Source organism: Ceratotherium simum, chromosome 12 (assembly GCF_057802395.1).
Source record: "Ceratotherium simum simum isolate JZ-2026a chromosome 12, ASM5780239v1, whole genome shotgun sequence".
NCBI classification, from domain to species: Eukaryota; Metazoa; Chordata; class Mammalia; order Perissodactyla; family Rhinocerotidae; genus Ceratotherium; species Ceratotherium simum.
In genome coordinates this window covers 3,215,414-3,228,025 of record NC_141911.1, presented here as the reverse complement: position 1 = coordinate 3,228,025, position 12,612 = coordinate 3,215,414, and positions in this window count along the sequence as shown.

Genomic DNA, 12,612 nt, shown 5'->3' with positions numbered 1-12,612 from the left:
TGCTGATTCCAGTTCAGACGGGCCTTACTTCTAACACACAGGAAGTCTCTTTCCTTTGTGGGGTCCTGATTTCCTTTTCCATAGGAAGAAAAATCCCTATTTCCTCCCATCCTTAGACATGTGGGGAGAACCAGAGATTGGATCTGTGCGCGAAAGGAGGGGACGAGGTAAATACGCAGCTCTGGCAGCCTCCAAGTTCAATTCTTACCTCCACAAGGACAAACAAAATATTCAACCTTCTGACGATGACATAGCAGCAAATGAACCTGAAAAATGCCACCATTTCATAGTGCACCTGGGACTTTTCATTCTGTGGACAAAGTGATTCATTCATACATACAATATATGGCTGAAGAAATGGGCTTATTAGGTCAACGGTTGGTTGCTGAGACCAACAAGCAGGGGCTCCCAGAAAGGAGAATTTGTGTCCCTGGAGTGAAGAGGCCTAGGCCCCCAGCTTCTGGCTGGAGGTTTAACAGAGCCCTGGGATAAAAGGAGTGGGTGGGAAAGGGGCCAGGGCTGGCTCACCTCCCACACGCTCTCCCAGTCTCCTCGTTTTGGGGAAATGTATCCACTGGAGAGTGAGGCTCTGGCGCTTTCTCTGCCACCACCCCACACCCCGCCCCCATCACCACCACCAATTCCTGTATCTCCTGCTTGAGAAGTCAAAGATCTACAGTTCAAACTGTGATAGAAGGGAAGCAAGCATTTCTTAAAATAACAAAACTAGTTACATTTTGATAGTTTTACATTCCAAGACAATTTCCAAATTGGTCATCTGATGTCAAAGGTGCATAAAGAGCAACAAATAGTATTAATAACTAAAAGATGGCCCAAGTGCATTTTGGGAGACTTTGGGGTTCTTTCTTGTTCTTTAAATATGAAGGATAACAGAAGGTCAGAATAGTCTGTGTACAACATATTGTTTTTAAATGTGTATGCTTGTTTATTTAAGTATTGATTAAGCATCTACTATGATCAAAGTACTGTGGAGAATGCAGAGACCATTGGGGCCCTCACAGGTGGAATATGCCCACAGAAATCTAGAACAGAAGGAGGGTTTCAGTGAACGCTGTCGAGGAGGACCAGACACTGCTCCGAAGCTCAAGTGAGACACAAATTACATTAATCATGGTGGAGGTCTGATCTTTAGGAAGTCTATCTCCACCTCTCCCTCCCTTATTTCCTCCCTTCTTTAAGTGGTAATGGAGCAGCTGCTGTGTCCCAGACACTGTGCTAGGTGCCAGACACAGCAATTCACAGGACACAGTCCTTTCCCCATCAAGGTAACAGTCTAGTGGCAGATAAACACAAGTAAATGGCAAATAAACATGGCCTGATACATACTATCATGGTGGAAGTATTGCAGATACTGTTATGTAGATATGAGAGGATATCCAAGAAGGTTCCCTGAAGGAAGTAATGTTAAATTGGACCTGAAGGATGAGCAAAATTTAGCCACATGGGTCATGGAGCAGGAGAGGATGCCACTCCTTGCAGAGAGAACAGCTTGTGCAAAGGCCCTAGGGCGGGAGAGAGCATAGTCGACCAGGAGGATGGAGAGTAGTCTCCATAGGCTGATCAAGCTGTCTATGCAGTGAGCATGGATAAGGCCAGTGTTTCCAATGTGGGCTCCATAGAACATTAGTTCCTTGGATTTGTGTGTGTGTTAAAACATACATAACATAAAATTTACCATTTTAACTATTTTTAACTGTACAACTCAGTGGTATTAATTCCACTCACAATATTGTGCAACTATCACCACTATGTATTTCCAAAACACTTACTACCCCAATAGAACATCTGTAAGCATTAAGCAATAACTCCCCATTCCCCCATTTCCCAGCCCCTGGAAACCACCATTCTGCTTTCTATGAATTTTTTTTCCCCTATAAAAGTCAGTTTATTTTCCCTCCCTCTGTTTTGTATTTTCCCTTTTTGTCAGTAATGAGCAATTAACTGATTGGTAATCTGCTTGATTAAATAACATTAACAAGTTCGTAACACACCACATTTCAGAGTATAAAGCAAGAGGTTGAAAAATATTCCCTAACCCAAAGCAAATTAGGCAGCCCTCAAAATTTCACATTTTCCCCCTGGTTCGCTTACATAATTTAAAATATATATACAGAATGGCCTTAAATACTTTCTATGAATTTGACGACTCTACATACTTCATGTAAGTGGAGTGTCATGGTATTTGTCTTTTTGTGACTGGCTTATTTCGCTTAGCAAAATGTCTTCAGGGGTCATGTAGCAGGTGTCAGAATTTCCTTCCTTTTTATGGCTGAATAATATTCCATTGTATCTATATACCACACTTTGTTTTTCCATTCGTCTGTTGATGGACACATGGATTGTTTTCACTTTTTGGCTTCAGTGAACACTGGCGTACAAGTATCTGTTCCAGTCCGTGCTTTCAATTCCCATGAGTGTGGATCTGGGAGTAGAATTGCTGGATCATATGATAATTCTATGTTTAGCTTTTTGAGGAACCACAAAACTGTTTTTCACAGTGGCTGCACTGTTTTACATTCCCACCAGCAATATATGAGGCTTCCAATTTCTCCACATGCTCTGCAACACTTTTTTTTTTTTTTTTTTTTTTAAAGATTTTATTTATTTTATTTTTTCCCCCCAAAGCCCCAGTGGATAGTTGTATGTCGTAGCTGCACATCCTTCCAGTTGCTGTATGTGGGACTCGGCCTCAGGATGAACGGAGAAGCGGTGCCTTGATGCGCACCCGGGATCCGAACCCGGGCCACCAGCATCGCAGCGCGCGCACTTAACCACCAAGCCACAGGGCCGGCCCTCTGCAACACTTTTTATTTTCTCTGTGTGTGTGTGTTTAATAATAGCTATCCTAGTGGGTGTGAAGTGGTATCTCATTGTGGTTTTGATTTGCATTTCCCTAATGACTAATGTTGTTGAGCATTTTCTCATGTGTTATTGGCTTTGTATATCTTCTTTGGAGAAATGTCTATTCAAATATTGTGTACAATTTTTAAGTGGATTGTTTTGTTGTTGTTTAACTTTTAGGAGTTCTTTATATATTGTGGATATTAATTATTATCAGATATATTATTTACAAATATTTTCTCCCATTCTGCAGTTGTCTTTTCACTGTCTTGATACTATGCTTGGATGCAAAAAGTTTTTAATTTTGATGAAGTCCAACTTATCTATTTTTATTTTGTTGTCTGTGTTTTGGGTGTCGTATCCAAGAAGTCATTGCCAAAGCCTCTATTATGATGCTTTTCCCTTATGTTTTCTTCTAAGAGTTTTATAGTTTTAGCTTATACAGTTAGGTCTTTGATCCATTTTGAGTTAATTTTTGTATATATTGTGAGGTAAGCGTCCTACTTCATTCTTTTGCATGTGGCTGTCCTGTTGTCCCAGCTCCATTTATTGAGAAGACTGCCCTTTCCCCATACAAATGTCTTGGCACTTTTGTTGAAAATAATTTGACTATGTATGCAACGGTTTGTTCCTGGGCTCTCTATTCTGTTCCATTGGTCTACATGTCTGTCTTTAAGCCAGGACCACACTGTTTTGATTACCACAGCTTTATAGTAATTTTTGAAATCGAGAACTGTAACCCCTCCAACTTTATTCTCCTTTTCAAGATTGTTTTGGTTATTTCAGGTCCCTTGAGATTTCATATGAATTTTAGGATGGATTTTTCTATTTCTTTGAAAAACGTCATTTGATAAGGATTGCATTGAATCTGTAAATAGCTTTGGGTAGTAATGACATCTTAACAACATTGCCTTCCAATCCATGAACACAGGGTTTCTTTTATTTATTCATGTCTTCTTTAATTTCTTTCAGCAACATTTTGTAGTTTTGTAAGTCTATCTTCTCCTTGGTTCAGTTAATTCCTAAGTATTTTATTCTTTTTGATGATATTGTAAATGGAATTGTTTTTCTAATTCCTGTTCAGATTGTTCATTGTTAATGTCTACAAAGGCAACTGATTTTCCTGTGTTGAGTTTGTATCTTGCAACTTTGCTGAACACTTGTTAGCTCTGTTTGTTTGTTTGTTTGCTTGTTTGAATCATTAGGGTTTTCTACACATAAGATCATGTCATATGCAAAGATATTTTTACTTCTTCTTTTCCAATTTGCATTTTATTTCTTTTTCTTGCCTAATTGCTCTGGCTAGAACTTCCAGTACTATGTTGAATAGGATTGTGAAAGTGGGCATCCTTGTTTTCATGAGCTGAATTGTGTCCCCCCGCCAAACTTATATATTGAAGCTCTAACCCCCAGGACCTCAGAATGTGACTGTAGTTAGAGATAGAGCCTTTAAATAGCTGATTAAATTCAAACGAGGCCATTAGGATAGGCCCTAATCCAATCTGACTGGTGTCATAAGAAGAGGAAATTTGGATACACAGAGAGCCATCAGACATGCACATGCACAGATGGAAGGCCACATGAGGACACAGCGAGAAGGCGGCCATCTGCAAGCCAAGGAGAGAGGCCTCAGGAGAAACCAACCTTACTGACATCTTCATCTTGGACTTTTAGCCCCTGAAACTGAGAAAATAAATTTCTGTTATTTAAGCTATCCAGTCTGTGGTATTTTGCTATGGAAGCCCTAGCAAATTAGTATACTTGTCTTGTTCCTGATCTTTGGGGAAAATTTTTCAGTCTTTCACCATTGAGTATGATGTTAGCTGTGGGTATTCATATATGGCCTTTACTATGTTGAGGACGTTTCCTTCTCTTCCTAGTTTGTTAACTGTTTTTATCAAAAAAGTGTGTTGAATTTTGTCAGATGCTTTTTCTGCATCAACTGAGATGATCATGTGGACTTTTTTCTTTCATTCTGTTAATGTGGTGTATTACACTGATTGACGTTTGTATGTTGAGCCATTCCCGCATTTCAGGAATAAATCTCATTTGGTCATGTTGTAAAATCCTTTTAATAGACTGTTAAATGCAGTCTGCTAAAATTCTTACATCAATATTCGTAAAGGATATTGATCTGTAGTTTTCCTTTCTTGTGGTGTCTTTGGTTTTAGTATCAGGGTATTGCTGGCTTCATAAAAGGACTTAGAAAGTGTTCCCTCCACTTTAATTTTTTGGGAGAGTTTTTAGTAACACATTTTAATTTCCTTGTCATTTCCTTTTGTTGTATATTCTGTGGATACATTTTGTGGTTACCATTGGAATTGTATATAACATCCTAAAGTTGTAGCAATCTAATTTGAATTGACACCAATTTAACTTCAATTGCACAAAAAAGCTCTACTCTTGTACATCTTCCCCACTTTATATTATCGATGCCACAAATTACATTTTTATATCTCTGTACCCACTAACATAGGTTTACAATTACTTTTGTGCATTTGTCTTTTAAATCCTACATTTAAAAAAGTGGAGTTACAAACCAAAATTACAATAATACTGGCTTTTATGTTTGCCCACGTATTTACTCCACTTGAGATCTTCATACCTTTATTCAGCATCGAGTTACTGCCTGTTGTCCTTTAATTTCATCCTGAAAGACTCATTGGCATTTCTTGCAGAGAAGCTCTAGTGGTAATAAATTCCTTCAGTTTTATTTATCTGAGAATTTCTTAATTTCTCCCTAATTTTTTTTCAATTCACCCATTGCTCCCACCCCACCACCCACCACCTCTGGCAACCACCAATCTATTCTCTGTGTCTATCAGCTTGGTTTTTTTCTTTAGTTTCCACATATAAGAGAGATCATATGGTATTTGTCTTTCTCTGTCTGACTTATTTCACTTAGCATAATGCCCTTGAGGCCCATACACGCAGTAGCAAATGACAAGATTTCATTCTCTTATATGGCTGAATAATATTTATATATATAAATATTACAATAATATAATATAATTTATATATTATATATAATATTAAGTATATAGTTATATATTTATATTTTATTATTATATTAATATTATATGATTAATATATAATCAATATATTATAATATAATAATATAGTGATTTATTATGATAATATAATATAATATATATAAGTATAAATACCACATATATATAAGTAAATATACCATATATATGTAAAAAATATATATATAAATATACCACAATTTCTTTCTTCATTCATCCATCAGTGGACTCTTAGGTTGTTTCCATATCTTGTCTATTGCAAATAATGCTGCAACGAACATGTAGGTGCACATACCTTTTCAAGTTAGTGTTTCTGTTTTGTTCAGATAAATACCCAGAAGTGGAATTGCTGGATCATATGGTAGTTCTATTTTTAATTTTTTGAGAAACTTCCATACTGTTTTTCATAGTGGCTGCACGAATTTATATTCCCATCAACAGTGCACAAGGGTTCCCTTTTCTCCACATCCTTGCCAACACTTGATATTTCCCCTTCATTTTTTGAAGGACAATTTTGCCAGGTATAGAATTCTCAGTTGACAGTTTTTTCTTCAAATATTTTAAATATATCCTAATGCCTTCTGGCCTCCAAGTTTTCTGCTGAAAAATCAGTTGATAATCTTATTGAGGATCCCTTGTACATGACAAATGCCTTCTCTCTTGCTGCTTTCAAGAGTCTGTATTTGTATTTGTCTTTGTCTTTAAATAGTTTGATTATGTGTCTTGATATGGATCTCTTTTACTTTATCCTACCTAGAGTTTCTTGAGCTTCTTGTATTTGTAATGGTACTTCATAAAATCTGGGAAACTTGGGGCCATTATTTCTTCAAATAATCTCTCTGTCTCTTTGTTCTCTTTTCTCCTGCAACTTTCATAATGCATATATTGGTCTACTTGATGTTGTCTCACAGGTCTCTTAGGCTCTGTTCAGTTTCCTTCATTCTTTTTTGCTTTCTGCTCCTCAGACTCAATCATTTTAATTTTCCTATATTCAAATTCACTGATTCTTTTTTCTCCCTGCTCAAATATGCTGTTGAATCCCTCTAGTAAATTTTTATTTTCAGTTATTTTATTTTTCAGCTCCAGAATTTCTGTTTTGTTCCTTTTTATAATTTCTATATCTTTGCTGATATTCTCATTCTGTTCATGTACTGCTTTCCTGATTTCCTTTAGTTCTTCGTCCATGTATTCCTTTAGCTCTTTGAGCATATTTAAGACAGTTATTTTAAAGTCTTTGTCTAAGAAGTCTGATGTCTGACTGGCTTATGTCAATTTATTTTATGTTTATGTCAATTTATTCTATTCTTTTGAATGGGCTATGTTTTCCTGTTCCTTATGATTTTTGTTGTTGTTGTTGAAAATTGGGCATTTGAATAAAAACAACCACCTCTCCCAGTCTTTGCAGACTGGCTGTGTGCCGGGGAAGTCTTTCACTGATTAGCTGGGCATGCTCTGAGCCTAGGGAGCAGCCTAAGGTGAAAGCTTAAGGTCATTTCAGGTCTTTTCCAAGCATGTGTCTTGCCTGGATCTGAATGAGGTTTTCTCAATTCTCCCATATATGCAGCTTCTTTTGAATGTCTTAATTTCCCAAAGAGTTTCACCCTAGCTTCTCCTTGAGCCTTAGATTGTCTAACATATGTAACCATCCATAATCTTTTGCCCCAGATGCCTATGGGTCTGTAGTCCCCTGCAGCTTTCATGAGCAGTCTCCATCCCTTATCACGCTTGAGATCCAAGTTAGGCAAAACAGAGGCCGGTTCTTTAGGCAGTTCCAAGACAGGTTAGAACATTGCAAATAAGGTCTGCTCTACTCCCTATGGTTCAAGGGAGGAGACTGGTAACTGGACTGAAGTCTGCTCCAAACCAAGACTGAACTGTGCTGGGAAGGGAGTGGAGCAAGGGCAAGTGAAAATGCTGTCAAATTTCCTATCGTTGAGAAGGTAGCTTTGTCCTGAATGAGCATGTGCTTGGTTACTCTCAACTTTTGACTGTTTTCCAGAGCTCCTATAAGGTTAGCTCAGCCAGTTTTTGTTTCTTTTTGCTTTTGAAGTTTCCATGGTGGATTGAGAGCTTGGAGCTTCCTAGACATTTTGCTGATGTCACCTGGATTGTTTTTTTTAAACAGCTTTATGGAGATACATTTCACATATTATACAATTCACCAAATTGTACGTGTAAACTTACACCAAATTTAAATGTGTAAAATTCAATGGTTTGTGATATATTTATAGATATGTTCAACCATCACCACAGTCAATTTTAGAACATTTTTATCACCTCCAAAAGAAACTCCATACCCTTTAGCTATCATCCCAATCCCTCCCATTCACCCACCAACCCCCTGGCCCTAAGCAACCACTAATCTTCTTTCTGTCCCTATATATTTGCCTGTTCTGGACATTTACTATAAATGGAATCATGCAATATGTGGTCTTTGTGACTGGCTTATTTCACTTAGTACAATGTTTTCCTTCACCCCACCCCCACCCTAAGGCACAGGGTACCAAGAAGATAATGGAAGTGGGGAGCAGCAAGGGTGCACAGTGGAGGAGGCAGACCTTTGGACTCATTCAAAATTGGAGTTGACCCAACAGCCACAATGTGAGGATAAGGAGGAAGGAATTGAATATGTTGGAAGCAAATGGTGGAAGCAAAGATTCACAGGACCTAGGCACCAGAGTGAAAGAAGACAGAATAGGTCATGAAGAAGGAGAGAGGTCAAGGGATTGGAGTTCAGAATGAGAAGAAAGAGTAGATACAGTGGGAGTAACAAAATAAGAGACTAGGAAGGAAAAGAATTGTTATCAAAATGGCTGCTTAAATTTAAGACTTTAGGCATGGAATGATTGTCAGCGATGACAGAGCCCAAGAACTTACCATTGGAAAAGATTCTGGATGGAAGGGAGGAGAAGGTGTTGGAAGAGGTGTCCCCATGGATATGGATGTCACCCAGGGTTGATAGCAAGACTTGGAGCAGGGAAAAAGTCCCCATGCCAAGTAGCAATGTCTTCAGTGAGCAAGGAGTGCTAGGAAGGCAGGTGACACCAATTAGCACTGATTCAGATGGAGTAAGCCTCAAGAAGTGTAGATTTTGACAAGAGGGCAGAGGAGTCATGATCTAGAAGCAACAGTTGGAAGTAGGGTGCCCAATCAACCTTACCTCCCAACCCTGAGATATGTGGGGGGCGGGGGGTGGGAGACTTAAAAAGACTGCAGGAGAAGCAGCTTCTCAAGGGGACAGGGAGAGTCTGGTTACGGCAAGAAGTGGAGGGACCTACTTGATTATAAAGTTAAGAATGAAGGGGTTTCAGTGGGAAAAGCAAAGTCTTATCAGCAAATGTTGGATAGCTATATTCAAAAGAATGAAATTGAACCTTTATGTAATATCACATACAAAAATTAACTCACAATGGATCAAAGATCTAAATGTAAGAGCTAAGACTTCAAAACTCTTAGAAGAAAACATAGGGGAAAAGCTTCATGACATTGGATTTGGCAATGATTTTTTGGACATGACACCAAAATCACAGACAACAAAAGAAAAAAACAGATAAATTGGACTTCATCAAAATTAAAAAATTTTGTGCATCAAAGTACACTATTAAGAAAATAAAAAGATAACCCACACAATGGGAGAAAATATTTACAAATCAAATATCTGATAAGAGTCTATAATTCTGACACCAATTCCGATGTGTGTTTTTTCCCCACACCAAGCAATTCTCCAGTGCCAGCTGGGTATCCTACAATTCAATTCAGTTCTGACACTATCTGCCTGGAGATAGCATCAGATCCCACAGGTTAAGGGCTCAGTCCTACAAGACTGCCCCACTCTCCACTTCAGACACCAATTCTAAGCCTAGGTTATCATCTAGGCTTCTGTCCAACTGCTGTTGATCAGAGGTTTCAACGACCCCCTGCATGGGTTTGATTAATTTGTTAGAGTGGCTCACAGAACTCAGAGAAACGTTACTTACTAGATTGTCAGTTTATTACAAAAGACTATAACTCAGGAACAGCCAGATGGAAATGATGCCTAGAGCAAGGCATGTGGGAAGGGGCTTAGAGTTTCCGTGCTCTCTGAGCACACCACTCTCCCCAAATCTTCATGTGTTCGCCAACCTGGAAGCTCTTGGAACCCATCTTTTTGAGTTTTTAGGAGGCTTCACTACGTAGGCATGATTGATTAAATCATTGGCCACTGGCAATTGATAGAACCTGCAGCCCCTCTCCCTCTAAAGGTGTGGGGGGAGGACTGAAAGTTCCAACCCTCCAATCACATGGTTGGTTCCCTTAGCAACCAGCCCCCCTCCCTAGTGTTTTCCAAAAGTCACCTCATTCACATAAACTTAGGTGTGGTTGAAGGGGTTTGTTATGAATATCAAGACACATTTATTGCTCTTTCATTTAGGAAATTCCAAGGGTTTTAGGAGCTCGGTGCCAGAAACAAGACAAAGACCAAATATATATATTTCTTAATTAAATCACAATATCACAGTGTCTAATATCGAGAATATATAAAGAACTCTTATAACTGAACAATAAAAATACAATCTAATTTTAAAATGGTCAAAGGATTTGAATAGACATTTCTCTAAAGTTAGAAGATATACAATAGCCAAAAACTTCATGAAAACAGGTTCTACATCATTAGTCATTAGGGAAATGCAAGTCAAAACCACAATGAGATACCATTTTATCTCCCTAGCATGGCCATAATAAAAAAGACAATAACAAGTGCTGGCGAGGATGTGGAGAAATTGGAGCCCTCATTGCTGGTAGGAATGTGAAATGAAACAGCCGCTTTGGAAAACAGACTGGCATTTCCTCAAATGTTACACACGGGATTACTATACAATTACCCAACAATTCTACTCCTGGGCATATACTCAAGAGAATTGAAAATACACGTTCACACAAAAACTTGTACACAAGTGTTTATAACAGCTTTATTCATAACGGCCAAAAAGTGGAAATAACCCAAATATTCATCAACTGATGAATGGGTAAACAAAATGTGGTGTATCCATACAATGGAATATTATTCAGCCACAAGAAGAATGAAGCCTGCACTACAAGATTTGCTAAAAAAAAAAAAAAAAAAAAACTACAAGGCTGCAGAAAAAATTGATATTAGTGGGAAACTTGCCTCTATCAGAAAGATTGCACAGCACTATAAATGGCAAATAAGTGGATAAATATACAGGCTGTGTTTTTTTTCTACTTAAGTTTTGTGAAATACATTTGGCAAAAAAAAAGGAAAGAAGTACTGATACATGCTACAATGTGGGTGAACTTTGAAAACATTATGCTAAGTGAAAGAAGCCAGGCACAAAAGGCCACAGACAGTACGATTCCATTTATATGAAATGTTCAGAATCGGCAAATCCATGGAAACAGAAAGTAGATTAGTGGTTCCCAGGGCCTGGGGGAGGAAGGAGTGGAGAATAACTGCTAATGAGTTCTTTGGAGCCTATTTTGGGTGATGAAGATGCTCCAGAATTAGACAGTGATGATGGTGACACAATCTTGAGTGACTTTTGTACTAAAAACACTGAATTGTACACGTTAAAACGGTAAATTTTACGGTATTGAATTATAACTCAATTAATTTTTTAAATGCAGAATGAAAGAAAGAGAATGAGGGGGGATTTGTTCCCCGCAGTTCAGAGATTCCAGAGGGCATAGGTGGAAAGGATTAGGAGAGAGGAAAAGCGAGAGAGTCTGTGTCTGGATGGAGGAAGGAGGTGACACCTGGGCAGTGAAGGGCCGGGTGGTGTCAGGCATAGGAGGCCTGGAGGGATGGGGGTCAAGAGTTCCAGGAGCACTGGTCCAGCAGGTCCCAGAGGGTGGAGCGGCCGAGGCATCTCAGGAAGCCAACAGGCTTGGCTTGATTGATGGTGTTGGGAGGTAGTCCCAGCCCAGGTGACTGAAGGAAGAGAAGGGGGCTTCAGGGGCGGGCACTGAGAGATCTAGAGATGGGAGCTTCCAGGAGTGAGACAACTGAGCAAAACAGGGTGGCGATGGGGACGGGGAGCTTTTCCCCCTGGCTTGAACGTGGGTCTCAGATCTTGAACATCGAGTATGAAGCAAAATCCTACAAATCCCCAAGAGAAAGAGCAGGTTGAAAAATTCCAAGCACCTCTGCATTCTGTCGGATCTCTCTTTACCAAAACAAGCCAGAGAAGGTTAGATAAATAAGCAAAAGGGATCCAGGGCCTGGGGCCAGCCTGAGTGGTTAGTTTCCTACTGATGTTTACAGAGTTAGGAGCTGGTAAGTGAAAATAAGGACTATCAGAAATAGAAGTGGTAAGTTTGTTGGGCATTCAAACAAGCATTTATTAAGCATCTAGACACACCAGGGGCTGCACTTGGAATGCTAGACGCAGACTCGGTGATGCCTCCAAGAAGCTTGTAGGCTGGGGGGAGGGCAGGCGGAGTGGGGACTATAAACAAAGCACTAAGTAAATAACTGCAGAAGTATTCATTACAAACATGCAGGAACAGGGAGGAAAGGAGTAAAGTGCTCTGACTGTGTATAACGGGGATCTGATGGAGCCTGGGGGTCAGAGCAAGTTTCTCTGAGGAAATGACACTTCAGCTATCCAGCAAGGTGGTGGGCCCTGGGGCAGGAAGGAGCCTGAAGGACTAGCTGGAGCTAACAGCTAACAGCGGGAGTGGTGGAGAATAGAGAGACTGGGCTAGAGAGGCAGGAAGAACC